At 44.4% G+C, this 21,334-nt stretch overlaps 1 protein-coding gene across 4 annotated transcripts in view; it reads right to left on the bottom strand.

The window, feature by feature from the left end:
- SEMA4B (semaphorin 4B) overlaps positions 1-21,334 on the bottom strand; it is a 379,025-nt gene that overhangs the window by 200,413 nt on the left and 157,278 nt on the right. For 3 of the 4 annotated variants that reach the window (XM_063925830.1, XM_063925828.1, XM_063925831.1), the window contains exon 2: positions 10,017-10,122. The gene's annotated coding sequence lies outside the window, so the exon portion shown is untranslated. Of the gene's footprint in view, positions 1-9,999; positions 10,123-21,334 lie in introns of all 4 variants that reach the window. The other variant, XM_063925829.1, reaches the window with a different exon arrangement.

Below are 21,334 nucleotides of genomic sequence, written 5' to 3'. Positions count from 1 at the left end.
CGGAGCCGTCTATTCCCCATGGTCCTTACGGAGTCCCCAGCATCCACTAGGACGTCAGAGAAACACAGAGGGAGTATGCCAGCTCACACCCCAGCGCCCATATACTAAAAGAAATAATATATGTGACCAGCGCTGTCTATAATATTATGAAAGCACCAAATCTTATGTGCCCCCCCCCCCCCCCCCGTTTTTGCCTCCCTGTTACTTGCGGGAGCTTGGAGATCCGGGCCAGCATCTCTGCAGCACTGTAGAGAGAGAGAAAATGGCGCTGGTGAGCAATGTGCGGCTAAGCCACGCCCCTTCCTAGCACGCTGTAGCCCGCTCAAATTCAAATTTTTTATCCTGGCGGGGGTACTCTATACGGTGCCCGGATACCGTATAATCCGTTCTGCCAGCCCACTGACCCCAGTAACTGCTGCCCAGTGCGCTCCCCCCTAGCGCCCTGCGAGTGCCAATGGTGATACGTGTGGGAGCATGGAGCGCAGCGCTACCGCTGCGCTGTACCTCGTTACTGAAGTCTTCTGCCGTCACTGAAGTCTTCGGTTCTTCTAATACTCACCCGGCTTCTTTCTTCTGGCTTCTGTGAGGGGGGTGACGGCGCGGCTCCGGGAACAAGCAGCTAGGCGAACCAAGTGATCAAACCCTCTGGCGCTAATGGTGTCCAGTAGCCTAAGAAGCAGAGCCCTTAACTAAAAAGAAGTGGGTCTAACTTCTCTCCCCTCACTCCCACGATGCAGGGAGCCTGTAGCCAGCAGGTCTCCCTGAAAATAAAAAACCTAACAAAAGTCTTTCTAGAGAAACTCAGTAGAGCTCCCCTAGTGTGTGTCCAGTCACTCCTGGGCACAAAGTCTAACTGAGGTCTGGGGGAGGGGCATAGAGGGAGGAGCCAGTTCACACCCAGTCAAAGTCTTTTCAGTGTGCCCAAGCTCATGCGGATCCCGTCTACACCCCATGGTCCTTTTGGAGTCCCCAGCATCCTCTAGGACATAAGAGAAAGGGGTATGAGTGTTTATGCCACATGCAGCACTTAATATTCACTAAACAAATATCAATCTTAAATATAGTGGTGTACTATATGTGACTTCTCTCAGGAGATTCTGGAGGGGGAGATCACAGGAGCAAGTGCACCCTACATCACATCCTCATGGCATGCTGCTGGAGGTGGGGCGACGATGACGAGAATCACAGAACTCATAGGGTGCAGTTACCATGGGCCACATGTACTAAGCCTTGAGAAGTGATACATTTAACGGTGATAAAGTACCAACCAACCAGCTCCTGTCATTTTTCATACCCAGCCTGTAACATTTAGAAGCTGATTGGCTGGTTCTTTATCACCTGAAATTTATCACTTTTCAAGGCCTAGTACATCTCTCCCCATGAACCCTCCTTGAGACTCCTGCCGACAAGCATGGAATTAGTTATGAGAGTCATGTGCAAAGGTACTAAACTGGTAAGCTGTAGGAGAAAGTACCAACCACTGAGGTAAACAAACACTGAGGGCGGGATGTACTAAAGGGAAAATGCAATAAAACCCCCCGTTTTCGGGGGTTTTATCACATTTTCATATGTACTAACATCCAACCGCTGCGTTTTCGCCACACAGGGTTTCGCCATCTTTGGATGGCAATACCCTATAGGCTTATCGTCGGCCACCGCAACCCGCCGCCGACCCCCCTCCTCCCCGGTATACCTTCCTCCAGGAGCCTCCTCCCCCTAGCAACGCAGCCGGAGGTCCTTTCCGGCTGCAGGGGGGAAGAGGAGGCTCCGGGGACAGCCTGCTGCCTGCTTCCCTGCAGGGGAGCAGGTAAAGAGCCCAGGGAGGTGATGGAGACCCCCCGCACGCCACCTCACAGGTATCGCGGGGGGCCTCCGTCACCGCATTGCGATATTGATCGCATATGTTAGTACATATGCGATCAACATCGCTGCGATGGGCGGCAATGAATGTTAATACATCTCGCCCTGAGGATCCAAATTTACATAAAATGTTGGCCAGTATGGACCAATGACCCATCAAACATTATGTAATATAAGAAAATGAAAATGCGGCTATAAGCGACTTTAAAAGAAGGTCAATTATAGCTATGGGTATTTCAGAAGCTGCACAGGTGAAATGACTGTTCTGAACAATTAACTTTCAGTTTATGCCACTGAATAATAATCATTCACTGCCTGAAAAATGGTCAGGCGAGATTATCAAACTTGTCTTACTCTCCCAACTGTCGCTCAGTCAACTCCACATCTCCTGCACTGTATGGAGGCGTTCTCATTATTGGGAGGTCGCTCCTCTCCTCTTCCATGTTGGCTGTTTGGCTGTGCTAACCTGCAATCTATGGCCAGTTTACAAGGAAATAGCAAAAAAAAATTTTTAGATTGGTAAAGTGAATAATTCCTTATTTATTCCTTAACTGTGTACAGTTCTGTGCAGCACACTATAAAAGAGACATGTTAGAACTTGAAAAAGTTCAGAGGCGAGCTACCAAATTGATTAAGGTGTAGGAGACACTGGACTATGAGGAGAGGCTTTCTAGGTAGACATGTTACATGTTTACACTAGAAATGAAGCGACTAAGAGGAGATATGATTAATATCTACAAATATATAAAAGGGGCAATATGCGGAGCCATTAGGTGATGTGTTTATGAAGAGACCTCTACACAAAACACGCAGACACCCACTAAGGCTTGAGGAGAGGAAATTTTGTACCCAGGGCAGGAAGGGATTCTTCACTGTAAGGGCAATACGAATATGGAATTCACTGCCAGAGAAGGTTGTAATGGCGGTCTCAGTCAATGCGTTTAAAAATGGGTTAGACAAATCTCTAACGAAAAAGATATACGAGGATATAGCCTTTACTAGAATAAAATAGGGAATATAATTTAATTCAGGTTCAACACGATGGACTACTAGTCTTTTTCAACCTCACCTATTATGTCACTATGTTATATATTACATTGAATGATTGTTTTTGAGCAGACCGGTTATTCCTTATTGCATTTTATGTATGACTGATGCATTTCACATATACTGTACAGGGGATTATGTAATATCCTGCGAAATGCAGGTACGGGTGCCATACAGGCAAGTCTGCCCATATTTTCAAAATGGCAATTATTTAAAAGGCAAAACCAGGCTACTTTATGCCTTTTTTTAAAATTATTGCAACTTTAAAAATACAGGCAGACTAGACGGTATTACTTTTCTGACATCTCACAAGTTATTACATACGCCCCTAGTCTCCTATATTGGTTCGGCTGACCGCTATCTAGTTTGATGAAATGCAGCTGCCCAACGCCCACATTAGATTTTATTCCAATACGATGGCTAAAATGGACTCATTTACAAATGGTAGAACCCTGTCAGAAAATAACACACTTTTCTTTTGTGACAGCAACCCCTGAAGAAAGCAATTACTTCCTTGGTATGAAAAAACTCAAGCAGATACCAATATGCTGTGTAATTGAAAATTGGATTTTTGTACAGCATATACAGAAAAGGATGAATTTTAAATAAAGTCTGGAAAAAAATAAAAATAAAATAAACGGTCATTAGGTCAACAAGACTTAGGTCGACAGTCACTAGGTCGACCACTATTGGTCGACATGCATTAGGTCAACATGGAAAAAGGTCGGCTTGAGTTTTTCACTTTTTTTTTCCATTTTTTGAACTTTTTCATACTTTACGATCCACGTGAACTACGATTGGGAATAGTAACCTGTTCCCTGTCACTTTACGAAGAAAACGACACCAAAAAAAAAAAGTACAAAAATCTCATGTCGACCTTTTGCCATATCGACCCAGTGACCATGTCGACCTAATGCAAGTTGACCAATAGTGCTCGACCTAAATCTCGTCGACCTAATGACCCATACCCAAATAAAATAGGCAATTAAAATGGCTTTCAAAATATAATATTTGCAAGGCATATTTTAAAAAATTGTTATTAATTGTGCACAATTCTTATCATAACCAGTTGCTGGCTTTCTTCTACCGGTGGTAAGGATTATCAGAGCAGCAGTAAATAGATGCTGTGCGGCGTGTACACATGCGCGCAGGGTCTGTTCCCAGGAGAGAAGGAAGGAGATTCATGACAGCTTGGAAAGAAAGTACCAACCAATCAGCGCCTGTCAGTTTACTGGCTGTGTTTGAAGAATGAACCATAGAAGCTAATTTGTTGGTACTTTATCTCTCTCCACTTTATCTCTCTCCAATCATCATGAATCTCACCCAGGAACTGGGGTCATGTCCAGCAGCTCACAGAGTGCTAGGTATATTCCCACAGTGATGAAAAATAGGGGTGGGACTTGCACGCACGGCATTTGCCACAAGGCCATGCCCTATAAACACAAGGCCACGCCCCCTTTCTGTCTAAAGAAAGTTGGGAAGGTATGCTAGATGGTTACGGAATGTCCAAATCTTGAGCCTCTTGATGAGTGGACCTGGGTGAAAAGTAAGTATTCCTTTCTGCTATTGGGTAAACAAACGACTTACATAAATATCATTCCGAAATACAAGGTTTCACTTTACAGAAAAGGACATTTAAAACCCTACAATCACCTGGAGCTCTAACCAATTCCTCCCCTTACCCTGGCAGCTGCTCCCTGCAGCCATTTCTCCCATTCTCCACGGGTAATACCTCATGTGATGCCGTAAATGGGTCGGAATAATATGCCACTACAAAATTTGAGTAAAAATCGATTTTACCCAGAATAAAGAACACATGTCCAAATTAGCATTAATCTAAAGCTATAGCAAGTCCTCAGAAATAGATACAAAAACATCTATTCAAGACATTAAACAATTATATACAGAATATAAGCAAAGCCTAGATGCCTCTTATCTTTCTAGAAAAACAAGAGCAGTATTTAACGAGAAGGGGAGAGTTTAAATGAGATGGAAATGCTATAATTACAATATGCTGCATCTTTTTACTATTCAGGATACTACAATGAAATGTACATCGTATTCCATATTCATTCTTACCATCATCTCACAAAGAGCAGAGCATACAGAAAGGGTCATGTATTGTATGTCGTTGTTTTCTTGTCTTGCCCATTTGTTTATGTACTTTGTTAGGTGCTGCGGAAGCCCTTGTGGCACCATATAAATGAAAATAATAATAATGAGTGTACAAGCCTTTAGAACTAAGAGCAATCATGCAAACGTGATGGCTTCTCTGCCCGTCCTGGCCATTATCTGTCTGACACACATACTTTACACAATAGTCTATGAATCTGGTAGTGCTCGGTATATTACGGTGCTGTTTTATTATACTGGGATCAATGTATATTTGTTCACTAAAGTAACTTCCTGATAATACCAAGCTTTACCAACAGAAAGCTGGTTTCGCCCTCTCTTCATTGATTCATTATGCAAACACCAAGATGCAGCTAATGACGAAATGGGTGATTAACAAAACTAATGGGAGTTTTCATTTTTATCATGATGTACAAGTATGTAGAATGTACGCTTATGTATGAGTGAGGCCTTCTCGGCTACTTGTGTGCTTCTAAATACCGAATCTTGTTTTATTACTGGTTGTTCCTAATGCTAAATAGCTATGGGGGTGGGGGTGGGGGTATTTAGATAGCTCCCGTAATCTTGGAGCTATTGAATTAGCCCCCCTGCCTATTCAATTGAGAACATTTTCACCTTTTTTTTTTTTTCACTATTTTCGCCAAAATGCCTCAAAATCTGCAAATACGCACGCCAGGTTTTCGCTGATCCACATGTTTTTCACTGCTGCTGAATTTTTCGCCTAGGCAAACGACCCTGCTATTGAATAGCGCGAATCCCCATTCGCCCTAAATATAGCAAAAAGTTCAGTTTTTTCACCTAGGCGGAAAAAACAATAAAACGGACCTAATTGAATACCCCCCATAAGCTGTCACTATACTAAATAATAATAATAAAAAATTCTACTGTAGTATATGGGAGTTATTATGATTGTAAAAACACCCAGTTAATACAGTCAAATGAAGAACAATCAGCAGCAATTAAATTGAAAGCTCTTTCAGCAAGGTTCTCATTTCTGTTGTCTAATTTAACCACTTAATTGACGATTTTTCCCTTCATTACTGTTCATAACATTGTTTTTTGTGTTTTTGTTATTTTTATAAATTGTATTTAATATATTTACAAATATATATTTTTTAAGTATTTAAATATTATTATGCACATCTGCAGAACGGATCGCCTCGTCAAATACTGGGGGACACTGTGGAGTGGTCGCATGTGATCCGACCATACCAGTTAAGTAGTTAATCCTTATAATTCCCTGTATGTATATTACTTTGTCTGTACAGAGCTGTGGAAGTCATGCCACTGTATAAATACAAAATAACAATAACACAGATAGAGAACTAATTCTTGAACATTCATACAGCGACAATAGTGTCATCATGTAAGTGTGTGCCTGAGAATAAGAGCACAATGACAAGGGGCTTTTATTAAAGAAAAGCAAATACAAACAATTGGCTCACTTCAAATACGATGAAGAGGTACAGTGGCAGAAGTAGTAGCCTTCTGCTAGCCGAAGGGAGTTTTCATTGTGTTGTGTTTGTTTTTTAATCCCTATTCTGTTATAACAGACTGTGAAGGGGTTAATATGCGGATATGTTCTTTACTTCACTTTATTATGGCAGGGCCGATACTAGGATTTTCGGCACCCAGGGCGAAGCAGTAATATGGAGCGCCCACCCCCCCCTCCCCTAACCAAACATGCAAAAAAAAAAAATACAAATCTAATCCAAATTACGCCACACAATATATCATACAATAGAGCCCCTCATTCACAATATGCCCTTTATAGCACATTATGGCACACATTAGTATCCCATTTACATCTTGGGCTATACAGTAGTAATGCTTGCAGACACACTGCTGCGCAGAGGAGGATCTAGGTTGTTGTTGTGGACAGGGTGGTGGGGTGTTAAATAATTAATCCTGACTCCTCCCCTGGCACTCTCCCGATGACAGTGCGATCGGCGCAGCAACTAATGGAGCAGTGGTGGTTTAAGAAAGGGTGTGTGTGTGTATATATTTATATATGAGACGCTATGAGACTCTGCCTGAGGGCAGCTTGACTGGAGGACACCCGGCTAAGTATTCTATGTGTGAGCGTGTGAGTGCCAATATAACGGAGAGAGAGAGAGAGAGAGAGAGAGAGACAGCATACAGAATATATTAATAATCCATCTATCAATGTTTCTTATACATAGAATACATATACCTAGAATACACCATTGTGCAGGTAGTAACAATAATCCAACAGGAAAATTGAAACATGAATAAGCTGACATCAGATCAGCCAGGATTAAGGACCAGCAAGTCCGAAACGCGTTGGCAAACAATCTGTGAGTGAAGCCCTGACGTCATCCCACCTGCGCCGAACAGGTGTAAAGACGGGAGCGCGTGCACCAGCATTGGGACCAGCCGGCAGGACGCGATCCGCAAGAAAGAATTACAGTCTGGACGTGACTGAAAGGTAGGCAGCAATAGGGATAGTTAGCTAGACGTCCCAACTGCAGCCGCAGTACGGACAAAAGTGCCGGCATTTATAAAAAGGACTCCCACACAGGACTACTCACATTAGCACGAAAGTGCTGTAAACATTTCTCACTAACCATTTTTTCTTTTCACAGGTGTTTGCAGAAAAATTCTTTTTCATTTAAATTTATTATTATTTTTTTTTTCCCTTATTTTTTTTTTTTTTTTTTTTTTCATACATCTTAAGCGCTCCTTTCACTCCATTTTATGGTTGTGCTATGCATTATAGCCTAAACAGAAATGTTCTGATTATTTAGAGTATTTATTATTTAGAACACTTTGAGTCGTCAGTAAGCTATGGAGCTGGTAGATTTAAAAAAAAAAAATTAAGTGAATTAAAAATACTCCCACTGCATTGAGCCATCTAATGACCAGAATGGAGCCAAAAATCTTTGATGCCGGCAAAGCAGAAAGCAGAGATTCCACATAGCGGGGACTTACTGCAGCTGGCTGAGGGAGCTGAATGGAGGTCTCGCACCCATACAAATCCAGCGCCCAGGGCGCATGTCCCCCTAGCCCCTTCCTAGTTGCGGCCATGATTATGGTTTATTTCTTATGGATAACTTTGTACAGGCTATGGGCAGAATCCAATTTTGGTGGATAAAAACAGCTGTATATTGTGATAAATGACCGCTGGTCATTATCACGGTATCCATTTAGAGGCTGCTTTCATCGTCCGAAAATGGTCCCGTGATCGTGTGATAGCACTTATCCCAGATCCCATGTGTTATCACAGCTCCGGCAGCCCGCTTATCGCAGACTATGCTTCGGGTTCCTGAGACACCAGAAGTATAATACCCGATAAGTGTCGGCATCGTGGGGGGCCCCGGCGATCCTATTGGTAGCAGTAAAAGTACAGTGCTAATAGGATACCCCCCTATATTGTATGTAACAGTAAGCTACTGTAGGAAGACAGAAACCAATACAAACACATTGAGATCTATAAATACCATGAGGTTATTTTGCTAAATCCTGTGATCATTTGTAATGCAGATGAGCTGTGTTAATAAATCAACAGTCCATATCTGGTTATTTCCTGAATCCTGTCTTTCAGTCATGTGATCGCTCAACCCTTTTTACGTTCTTTCAGCATTTAATGATTAAGCCCCAGGATAAGATGAATCACCGTAGACGTCACAATTTCTACAGTAAAGTACACCTACTAAACAGAATCAGGTGTGTACTGTGTATTGAGAGTAATGACTCAAAATGTATCATGAAAACTTTTACTTTCCAGCATTGTTGTAACCTGCCCTGCTTGTGACAGGATAAGAAACAGACTATATACTCTGGAGGTTGGTTAAAGGAAAACCTCTGTTTAATTGGAGTTACACTAAACCCCAAGGGCCTTATTTATTAACGAAAAATTACACCAGCGGCATTTTCTGTTTTGTATAACTACGGTACAAATGAAAACGCAACTGGTATTTAGCAATACTTACCTCTCGGTCGAGGTCCAGCGTCGTCTCCCCCCTCACCAAGGTGCTCCGCTCTCCTGTTGGCAGCCTAACGATACCAGCGACGGGCTGCTGATTCATGCTCATGCGCAACATCCAGTCTGCGCATATGCATGACTCCTTTACCCTGTGGATGCCCAGCAATGCCCGGAAAGCTTTGCTGAAGCCGGAAAGGTAGCGACCATCTATAACTGGCGAGAGCGGTACAGGGGCAGTTTACTGCTGTTTGATTAATACAGTAAGGATGAGCAAGTGCTAAAGGGGTTATGCCAGGGGCGTATCTAGAGAAGAGGAGGCCCGTGTGCACGCCTCCGTCAGGGCCCCCTCCTTTCTAGCCGGCGGCAATGCTGTGACTCTGGGCACTATGTAGCCTAGGAGACTCTAGCGCTGTCCCAGAGTCTAGAGCGCATGTGCAGATCTCCGGGAAAATGGCGCTGTTCCATTTTCCCAGTGAATTCTGCAACGCTGCTGCTTCACCGCGGGACTCTGGAGGGTATTACAAATAATGGGTGCAGGGTGTGCGGTGTGGGTCCCCCCAAGGACCCCGGGGTCCCGTGTACACCACACACACTGCACCCATTATAAACCTGTCGGTGGGTTATGCATAGTTCAGTAGTTCCCAAACTGTGTGCCTAGGCACCCTGGGGTGCCTTTAATTGGTGGTCAGTTTAAATTATTTCTGGTCGATGTAATAGGCAAAACCAGTGCTGGTGGCTGCCAATCATAAATAATGTGGACAAATAGAAGCGAACCTTGTCCCTCACCACACAATAGAACCTAAGGATAACAAACACATTTATTTAAGTTTTCTTTCTAAATTTCTCAATAAGGAACTTTTGGCATAGGCGTGCCATGAAAAGAATTCGGATACTCTAGGGCGCCGTGATTCAGAAAAGTTTGGGTACCACTGGCATAGTTGATAAATGGGGCCACAAATGTTTTATTTAATCATTGGCAAAATTTACTTTCGTACAATCCATGTAGCATGTACCTTTATCTGCAGCTTACCGATAGACTTATGGCAGGGGAGTGTACAGCCTATGTTCTGCTCCTACCACCGTAACTCCTCTGGCCAATTGTAGCTGTTTACACCGAGCAGCACAACTTCTTTTAGCTGGAAAAGATGTAAATTATGTTAGAGATGTTTTCTGCCAGACAAAGCATCTAGCAAATTAATACATATAAGATAGGTGTTCTATTTGGAAAAAAATAGTCAATTTCTGTCTGTTTGACATATTAAAAAACATTATACAAATATTGTATAAAGGTCAGTTTATCCTTTAATTTGTGAGTATTCTTTCTTTAAATAAGAATTCAAAACTATTGAATAATCAGTAACGAGTACAGTACACCATCCCAAACTTCTACTGGCTAATGTATATACACCATAAATGTATACTGAATACAGTGTTGTAACTTTGTCTGTTTCACCAAAGTCTTTATATCATTAAGGAAAAATTGTTTATATTTGTTGTAGGAAAAGTTGCACATTGAACAGAGCAGAAAGCACCTAGATTATTGATCTGTACAACAAATGCCAGGGCCACTTTAATATACATTTGGGAGCATTCATGAAAGGGAATGTTATCGGGATATTGGCGCTTGGGATGCCAGTGGTCAGAACACGACAGCGGCATTCTGACGTGCAGAATCCCAACACCTGCTAGGTGAGTATTCTAAGCTTCCCGCTCTACTCCCCTAACTCTCCCTACTACTCGCAGTCTAACCCTAACCCTCCCCACTTAGTGCCTAACCCTAACACTCCCCACTTAGTGCCTAACCCTAACCACTTAATGCCTAACCCTAACCCTCCCCACTTAGTGCCTAACCCTAACCCTCCCCACTTAGTGCCTAACCCTAACCCTCCCCACTTAGTGCCTAACCCTAACCCTCCCCACTTAGTGCCTAACCCTAACCCTCCCCACTTAGTGCCTAACCCTAACCCTCCCCACTTAGTGCCTAACCCTCCCCACTTAGTGCCTAACCCTCCCCACTTAGTGCCTAACCCTAATCCTCCCCACTTAGTGCCTAACCCTAACCCTCCCCACTTAGTGCCTAACCCTAACCCTCCCCACTTAGTGTCTAACCCTAATCCTCCCCACTTAGTGCCTAACCCTAACCCTCCCCACTTAGTGCCTAACCCTAACCCTCCCCACTTAGTGCCTAACCCTAACCCTCCCCACTTAGTGCCTAACCCTAACCCTCCCCACTTAGTGCCTAACCCTAACCCTCCCCACTTAGTGCCTAACCCTAACCCTCCCCACTTAGTGCCTAACCCTAATCCTCCCCATTTAGTGCCTAACCCTAATCCTCCCCACTTAGTGCCCAACCCTAACCCTCCCCACTTAGTGCCTAACCCTAATCATCCCCACTTAGTGCCTAACCCTAACCCTCCCCACTTAGTGCCTAACCCTAATCCTCCCCACTTAGTGCCTAACCCTAACCCTCCCCACTTAGTGCCTAACCCTAACCTTCCCCACTTAGTACCTAACCCTAACACTCCCCACTTAGTGCCTAACCCTAATCCTCCCCGCATAATGCCTAACTCTATCCTACACTGCCTAAACCTAACCTCCCCCCCCCACCTCTTGCCGCGGGATACAGACACTGGCATTGTGATCCAAATCGGGCTCCCAGTGTCGGTCTTCTGACCAGTGCCTGGATTCTGGTGTCAGGATTCTGACTCCCAGCATCCCGAACACTGGTATGCTGACCGGATCCCCATGAAAGAACAAAGCAGAAACAGAAAGAAGTTGGTGGGAAATTTATCAAACGTTCTAAAGAGCCTGTGACGAAAATGGGAGGCGTGGCAGACGGTCACGGCATTGCCACAAAGCCACGCCCCCTTTCCCCTGGAGCCACGCCCCCTTTCCCACGCAGAAAGGTCCCTCTTAACAGATTTTGAATGTTGGGTGGTATGACCTCCACCCATAGGCGTTTCTATAATTTGTGCTATGTGTGTTATGCACACGGACCCCTGGATCCAGGGGGCCTCACACAACCCACACACTGCACCCATATATTATACTTACCCCTCCAGAGTCCTGCGACGGCAGCCCTGCTGCGCGGGCATGAACCACTCGGAAAATGGCCGCCGCGACCATTTCAGAGTAATTTGCGCATGCGCAGTGGACGTGTCCCCGGGAACAATGCGCGGGTGCCATGTTCCCCGAGACCTGCGCATGTGCAGTAGACTCTGGCATTATACTACTGCTGCCGGAGAGGAGGGGGCCAGCAACTGAGGCTGCACGCGGGTCCCCTCCTCTCTTAAAACGCTCCTGCCTCCACCACTTGTTCTGTTTATGAGTTTGATAAATCTCCCCCTTAGGGGGTAATTCTGAGTTGATCGCAGCAGGAATTTTGTTAGTAGTTGGGCAAAACCATGAGCATTGCAGGGGAGGCAGATATAACATGTGCAGAGAGAGTTAGATTTGGGTGGAGTGTGTTCAAACTGAAATCTAAATTGCAGTGTAAAGATAAAGTAGCCAGTATTTACCCTGCACAGAAACAAAATAAGCCACTCAAATCTAACTCTCTCTGCAAATGTTATATCTGCCTCCCCTGCAGTGCACATGGTTTTGCCCAACTGCTAACAAACTTGCTGTTGCGATCAACTCAGAATTACCCCCTTAGTACAGTAGGATGTGCTATGCTCTATCCTGTGTTATCCATTAGCATCCCAGTTCTATATTTAACAAGTCCTGTATTTCTGATCTAGCTGAATAGAGCACATCGGACATGGATGGGCAGCTTGGGGTATCCACTTGTGAAATAAGACATTAATCATTAAAATACTAATACAATTAGAATAGAAGAAGCAGTAAAGTAATAAGCAGCATGAACAAATTAACAATAAATCTAATCTTGTGGCAAAAGGTGTTTGATAAATGAAGTAATGGGTTGTATTTGAATGGATGAGGCATTTCACACTAGAGCGGAAGATAACATTAAAGAATATGCCGACATACACAGGCTTTAAAATTTTACCTTCAGTAGGTTTAATAAATCATTGTTCCCTGCCTGTTTGCTCCCATATATTCACCAAAGGCACCCCTCTCTTCTCTCGTGGCGTCGCCTGTGTTATGCAGATTCCATGCAGTCTGGTCGTCCGCATGGAAAGAAGCTGAAAATGTCCCTCCAAAAATAGCTGCCACCTAATAGGAGACAGATGCTGGAAGTCCGACTGGATCTCTAGCGTCTGTCAGGGAAGCACAGCGCGTATAGTTACCCGAAATGCTGGTAACGCTGGTGCGAGCATGAAACTCCTGCACCGTGTGTACGGGATCCGGTCTCTAGGCCGACAAGACTTAAGTCGACAATGTCTAGGTCGACCTCTATTGGTCCACAGTAAGTAGGTCAACAGGGTTTCCTGGTCAACATGTACTAGATCGACATGACAAAAGGTCGACACGAGTTTTTCCCTTTTATTCTCATTTTTTTAAAACTTTTTCATACTTTACGATCCATGTGGACTACAATTGGGTACAGTAATCTGTGCCAAGCACAGCGAGGCACTTTGCCCGAAGCATGGCGAGCGAAGCGAGTCATGCGAGGGGACACTGTGCCCTAATTGGGGTTCCCGGTCACTCTACGAAGAAAACCACACCAATGTTTTTAAAAAACAACAACTCATGTCGACCTTTTTTCATGTCGACCTAGAGTCCCTGTTGACCTACTTACTGTCTACCAATAGTGGTTGACCTAGACACTGTCGACCTAAGTCTAGTCTATCTAACATACCACACCCGTGTGTACACACCTTAACAGTTTCCATTAACTCTGACCCCTTCCACTAGTGTTTGAGAGGTCAGATCCTGAGAGTTCTGGCATAACACACAGCTATGGAGAGGGGTGTGGTATTGAAAGTCGACAGCAACTAGGTCGACAATGTCTAGGTCGACCACTATTGGGCGACAGTAACTAGGTCGACAGGGTCTTTAGGTCGACATGTTCTAAGTCGACAGGTCAAAAGGTCGACATGAGTTTTTAATGTTATTTTGGTGTCGTTCTCTTCGTAGAGTGACCGGGAACCCCAATTAGTGCACCGCTTCGCTCGCCATGCTTCGGGCATGGTGCTTTCGCTCCGCTACCGCTTCGCTCGGCACAGATTACCGTTCCAATCGTAGTCCACGTGGATCGTTAAGTATGAAAAGGTTCAAAAAAAGAAAAAAATGTGTGAAAAACTCATGTCGACCTTTTGACCCGTCGACCTAGAACATGTCGACCTAAAGACCCTGTCGACCTAGATGCCCTGTCTACCTAGTTACTGTCGACCAATAGTGGTCGACCTAGACATTGTCGACCTAGTTACTGTCGACTTTCAGTCCGGATCCCATGGAGAGGAAGCTGCCACTTCAAATAAGGAATACAATTAGCCACAGGACAGGATTTACAACTGGCTTTTAGCTCCCGGGTTAAGAGAACTGACTGTGGTAAACCCTGAGGGTGCATTCAACGTGGATTTCTGTTTGCACCTCAGGAGGTGCATAGCACTTAACACGGAATCTATGCCTTACCGTGTGTTTGCCACAAAGCTTACTGCAGAATATAATTGAATCGCTCCAAGCACTTAACCTGGACCTAGAAGCCCGCAGAAAGTCCTGTTGCTAACTGAAATCCCCTTTTAGGAGTACATCCTCTCAGAAAAGGACAGACCCTGATAAATAAGGTCTCTTATCCAATAGACTTAGGGGCCCATTTATCTAGGAGTGATAAAACCGGTTGTGAATGATAAAACTATTTGTGTATGATAAATAGTGCTCCAGCCAATCAGCTCACAACTGTCATATTTTAAACACGACAGGAGCTAAAAACATGACAGTAGCAGCGGATTGGCTGGAGCACCATTTATCATACGCAACGAGCTTTAATCATTCACAACGAGTTTTAGCACTAAATGAGCCCCTGAGTATCAGGGCTATTTCCATTATGTGCGCTGATAAGCAGCTTGTCCCGGTGAACTGTAAAACTCTTTCACTGCCTACCACAGCAAAACATTATATTGCAAGGTTCTGTCTCTGCTGAGTTCCTGGGCATACGTGACCTTTGGTCAGGGCATATACACAAAAAGAATATGAAGGAGCAGAGGCATCTGAAGAGATCCTTCTTCGCTTTAGGATAGCTCTTTCCACAGGTGGTGTTAAGGCCCATATAGACGGGCCGATGTGCGAGAGATGTGTGCTGAGCGAACCGCTCAGCACACATCTCTCCCGCCGCTCAGCACAGCGCAATCTGTGCTGAGCGTGTGGGGGGAGACGGGGGGGGCGCTCATTCCACCCAGCGGGTGAAATGAGCGACCCGCTAGATCCACCAGCGATAGCGATGCGCGGGGCTGCGTATCGCTATCGCTGTATGGGGTACACACGGAGCAATCCTACTTAAATTCTAAGCAATCTAGTCAGATTGCTTAGAATATCGCTCTGTGAGTACCCCCCTTTAGCAACCGGAGAAAAGCTTTTCAGAGCTTGTGAATTCAGAGAAGATTGCTATCTCCATACATGACAATGGGGAAAAGTGTTTTCAGTTTGTACATGGGTATAACTTCAATGTGAGATATTAACGCATAAACATAATTTCCGCATGGATTTAGTAAAAAAAAATAAGTTTAGTAATTAGGAGTCTATTTACTAAGCCTAGGAGAGAGGTAAAGTGGACCAACCAGCTCCTGTAATTTTTCAGACACAGCTTGAAACATTGAAGTTAGGAGCTTATTGGCTAGTACTTTCTCTCCACTTTGGACCTGTACTATTGGCTAGTACTAAATCTCTCCACTTTGGACCTGTACTATTGGCTAGTACTTTCTCTCCACTTTGGACCTGATTCTGTTTTGCAAGCAAAGCAAAAAAACAAGCAACTAGGTGAAATCATGTCGCACTGCAGGTGGGGCAGATGTAACATGCAGAGGGATTAAGGGATTAAGATCTGGGTGGTGTGTGTTCGAACGGAAATCTAAACTTTAGATTTATTTATTTTAAAGTGCAATTTATCTAACATTTGTGAGTTACATGCAAAAGACACAAAGTTGCATGCTTTTGTTTGGTTTACTGACAAACATGAATTAGGCCCTTGACCAGAGCCGGCGCTACCCGCTCAGCAAGGGTATGCAGTGCAGGCAGGCGCCAAGCTGAAGAGGCACTCTGACTGCACTGCTACCCTGCAGCGGCCGGCTGCCGCTGCGCCTGTCACACTGGGTGACCAGCAGCGGCGCCGGCAGTGTGTAGCGCGGTTCCCTGGGTAATGTCCCTCTGGCTGCCTCCCCCTCCACCCCAGGGGGACTGCTGCCGCCCACCGCGCACACACAGCGCCACCGCTGTCCTGCAGAGCCGCCGCTCCTGGCTGATTAACAGAGCAGAGCAAGCGAGTGAAGGCGGAGGAGGTGCAATCCCAGCCGAGGCCTCCTACAGGTACGGGGGGAGGGAGAGGAGAGGGAGAGTGTGCCGCGCAGAGGAGCATTTAGAGAACCGAAGCGCAGAGCATGAAACAAAGTCAGTCACACTGCGGAATTGTGTACTGGAGTGGACTCGCTCATTCACTCCAGTCACCAGGGCAGCCAAGCAGTGCAGGCACTCTGTGTGAATGTCGGCAGTGTGTGTGTGTAGGGCACGCAGCGTGTGTGTATATGTGGCATTTATCATGTGCATAAGGGGCTCTGCTACCATGGGCATGTGCATAAGAGGCGCTGCTACCGTGGGCATGTGTAAAAGGCATGCTGCTACCCTGGGCATGTGTAAAAGGGGTGCTGCTACCCTGGGCATGTGTATAAGGTGCGCTGCTACCCTGGGCATGTGCAAAGGCACGCTTCTACCCTGGGCATGTGCAAAAGGGGCGCTGCTACCCCCGGCATGTATATAAGGGGCGCTGCTACCGTGGACATGTGTAAAAGGCGTGCTGCTACCTTGGGCATGCGTATAAGGGGCGCTGCCACAGTGGACATGTGTATAAGGTGCGCTGCTACCGTAGGCATGTGTATAAGTGGCACTGCTACCGTGGGCATGCGTATAGATGCCATTGATAACATGGGCATGTTTTTAAGGGTTACTGCTACTGTGGGCATGTGTATAAGTGGCACTGATACTGTGGGCATTATTATGTCTATAAGTGGCACTGATACTGTAGGCATTATGTGTATAAGGGGCACTGCTACCATCGCATTGTGTATAAGTGGCAGTACTGTTTGTCATCATAATGTGAGTAAGGGACACTACTCTGTGCTGTAATATGAAATAGGGGCACTATGTGAAGTGTAATAAAGATTGTGCTACTGTGTGGCAGAACTTGAATTGTTACTATTGTGGGGCCTACGGCGCGCACTGTCCCTTTATACAGTATGTGGGTTAGGGTACAAATTTGTAGTTTGCAGGGTGGACGAACATCCTCCCATCAGCCCTGGCTCTGCCTAATGGGAGGGGAGTAGGTGGCAGGGGAAATTAGTTCCACCACCTCTCCAGGACCACTTTAAGCCCTAGCTCTACATAATATAATGTGTATAAAATGCCCCTAACCGGCATAATGTGTATAATTGAATCTACCTGGCATAATGTGTATAAGCGGCTCTACCTGGCATAATGTGTATAATCGGCTCTATCTGGCATAATGGGCTTTACTTGGCATAATGTGTATAACTGAATCTACCTGGCATAATGTGTATAAAATGCTCTACCTGGCATAATGTGTACAAGCGGCTCTACCTGGCATAATGTGAATAATGGGCTGTACCTGGCATGTGTGGATTGGGCTTTACCTAGCATAATGTGTATAAGGGGTCTACTGTGGCGTAACATGTATAAGCAGGTCTGCTCTGGCATAACATGTATAAGTGGCTCTCCTGCGTGGTGTAACGTGTATAAGGGGCTCTGCTGTGTGTTATGTGTATAAGGGTACTACTATGCAGTGTAATGTGACTAATGGACACTACTGCATGGTGTAATGTGAATTGGTACTACTCTGTGGCCACACTACTACATTTTTGATGCACGCCTTCGGCATGCACTGTTCCTGTTTTGAGCATGGCGGGCCTCAAAGGAAACTGGGCCTGTCACCAATTTAGGATTTTAATTTTTTTTCAAATGTAACATGTCCCCAATTCAATAGAGGGGAGGGGGTTTCAAAAGATACCCTTGCTCCGGGCACCATGGCACCTATCTACACCTCTGATAAGGGGCACTACTGTGGGCATTGTGTATAAGGGTAGCAGAGAAATGGGGAACTCAAAATGTGCGCAAGGCAGCTTTAACTGGTAGTGATTGTCTAATAGGGTGTCACCACACCCCACAAAAACAGAAATTGCAAAAACAGAAGGCAAACTCTTCCAGTATAAGCGCCCTTAGTAAATAACAGAACACATATAACATATACGTCCCTTATCAGTTGTAGATGTGTTGTTTCTTCAATTTCTTAATCATCAGGAGGTTCAAAGTTGATGATTTGATCTTGATGTTTTTATGTAAAAACAAAAAATTAAACATACAATGTGTGATATATCGTTTTGTGCAATCCTCTTTTATATGTAGAAAACAGTCCTTGTTCCAACAGGGGTGGAAAAAACACCAGAAAGAATAGTCTATATGAGGTGCGTACCCCACACTCACACTAAGGGAGAGTGTTCATGCACATAAAGGTTTCTTTATATTTCTTCACCCCTTCTGTGGAGCCTTCACCAGCTAACATGCAAGGAAATGCATACCTAAACTCACTTAGAGATATAGATAAGTCAAGTGCATAAAGGTATCTTTTTCCTCTATAATTACAGCAATTATGGTGCGTACCACACTCACGAGAAATAATGCAAAGATGTTCCTATCTGGGTTTCTTTTCCTTTTCAAATCCACACCCGTCTTAGATTTAGGACCAGATGTATAGTTGAATATTCTCAACGGTTGTTATGTGGAAATATAAAACATATAAACATAACACTGTGTAATATCGTTTTGTGTAAAGCTCTTTCTTATATAAAACTACCTTTGTCCATGATAATAGAAGAAGAAAAAAATGGAGGTCTATACGAGGTGCGTACCCCAACTCACACTCAAGGTAAGTATTTGTGCGTATAAAGGTTTCTTTTATTACTTCTTCACCCTCTCCGTGTGACCTTCACCAGATAGTATGCAAAGAAGAGCATACCTAAACTCACTTAAAAATATAGATGAGTCAAGTATATAAAGGTATCTTTTCCCCTATTGTTACAGTGAAAGGATGCGTACCACACTCACGCTAAAGGAAGTAGAGATATTCGCATCTGGGTTTCTTTTTGTATCCACACCCGTCTCAAACACAGGAACCAGGTGTAAATTTTGATGGTCCCTCAGTAGCGTGAGTGTGGTACGCATCCTTTCACTGTAACAATAGGGAAAAAGATACCTTTATATACTTGACTCATCTATATTTTTAAGTGAGTTTAGGTATGCTCTTCTTTGCATACTATCTGGTGAAGGTCACACGGAGAGGGTGAAGAAGTAATAAAAGAAACCTTTATACGCACAAATACTTACCTTGAGTGTGAGTTGGGGTACGCACCTCGTATAGACCTCCATTTTTTTCTTCTTCTATTATGATGGACAAGGGTAGTTTTATATAAGAAAGAGCTTTACACAAAACGATATTACACAGTGTTATGTTTATATGTTTTATATTTCCACATAACAACCGTTGAGAATATTCAACTATACATCTGGTCCTAAATCTAAGACGGGTGTGGATTTGAAAAGGAAAAGAAACCCAGATAGGAACATCTTTGCATTATTTCTCGTGAGTGTGGTACGCACCATAATTGCTGTAATTATAGAGGAAAAAGATACCTTTATGCACTTGACTTATCTATATTTCTAAATGAGTTTAGGTATGCATTTCCTTGCATGTTAGCTGGTGAACAGTGGGGCACCCGGGGGAGGGGGGGGGGGGTTTCCGAGCCCCCAGAAATCCCCCTCCACCCAAAATTTTTTATTTTTTTTATTTTATTTTTGTTGCTGCATGAGTATTATTAATGGCTGTCTAGCGTCCTCTGCAGCCTGCTTTCTTCCTGGTGGCACTTGTAAGTGCTTAATAAAAGTTTACTTTATTTTAATTATAGTACATATATATCCATGTGCAATTTGTGCATACATATATACACATGTATATACATACAAACATATAAACACACACACATATGATATATATACATGCGTATATATACGTGTACTGTATGTGTATATATATATATATATGCATGTTTAATATGCTATGTGTATATGTATATAAATATATACATAGGTGTATATACGGTATATATATGTGTAGATATATGGGTGTAGTACGGCTGACCGGCGGTTTCCTGACCGCCGGTCAGCTTACCGACGCCGGGATCCCAGCGGGGAGGGGCGAGTGCAGCAAGCCCCTTGCGGGCTCGCTGCGCTCGCCACGCTGCGGGCTCGGGGGCGACCTGCGGTCGCCACGGGTTCTATTCCCACTCTATGGGTGTCGTGGACACTCACCAGTGGAAATAGTCCCTGTTGGTCGGCATGCCGACCATCGGGACAGTGACCCGTCGGGCTGGTGGAGGAGGTCATGTGACTGTCGGTCAGCTGACCGGCGGTCAAGTGAATACCACCCAGCTATATATATATATATATATATATATATACACACACTGCTCAAAAAAATAAAGGGAACACTAAAATAACACATCCTAGATCTGAATGAATGAAATTCTTATTAAATACTTTGCTCTTTACATAGTTGAATGTGCTGAGAACAAAATCACACAAAAATTAACAATGGAAATCAAATTTATTAACCCATGGAGGTCTGGATTTGAAGTCACCCTCAAAATGAAAGTGGAAAAACACACTACAGGCTGATCCAACTTTGATGTAATGTTCTTAAAACAAGTCAAAATGAAGCTCAGTAGTGTCTGTGGCCTCCTCGTGCCTGTATGACCTCCCTACAACGCCTGGGCATGCTCCTGATGAGGTGGCGGATGGTCTCCTGAGGGATCTCCTCCCAGACCTGAACTAAAGCATCCGCCAACTCCTGGACAGTCTGTGGTGCAACGTGGCATTGGTGGATGGAGCGAGACATGATGTCCCAGATGTGCTCAATTGGATTCAGGTCTGGGGAACGGGCGGGCCAGTCCATAGCATCAATGCCTTTGTCTTGCAGGAACTGCTGACACATTCCAGCTACATGAGGTCTAGCATTGTCTTGCATTAGGAGGAACCCAGGGCCAACCGCACCAGCATATGGTCTCACAAGGGGTCTGAGGATCTCATCTCGGTACCTAATGGCAGTCAGGCTACCTCTGGCGAGCACATGGAGGGCTGTGCGGCCCCCCAAAGAAATGCCACCCCACA

This window comes from Pseudophryne corroboree, chromosome 6 (assembly GCF_028390025.1).
Source record: "Pseudophryne corroboree isolate aPseCor3 chromosome 6, aPseCor3.hap2, whole genome shotgun sequence".
Classification (NCBI taxonomy): Eukaryota; Metazoa; Chordata; class Amphibia; order Anura; family Myobatrachidae; genus Pseudophryne; species Pseudophryne corroboree.
Note: the sequence above shows the minus strand (reverse complement) of the source record. Positions and strands in the feature narration are given on the sequence as shown.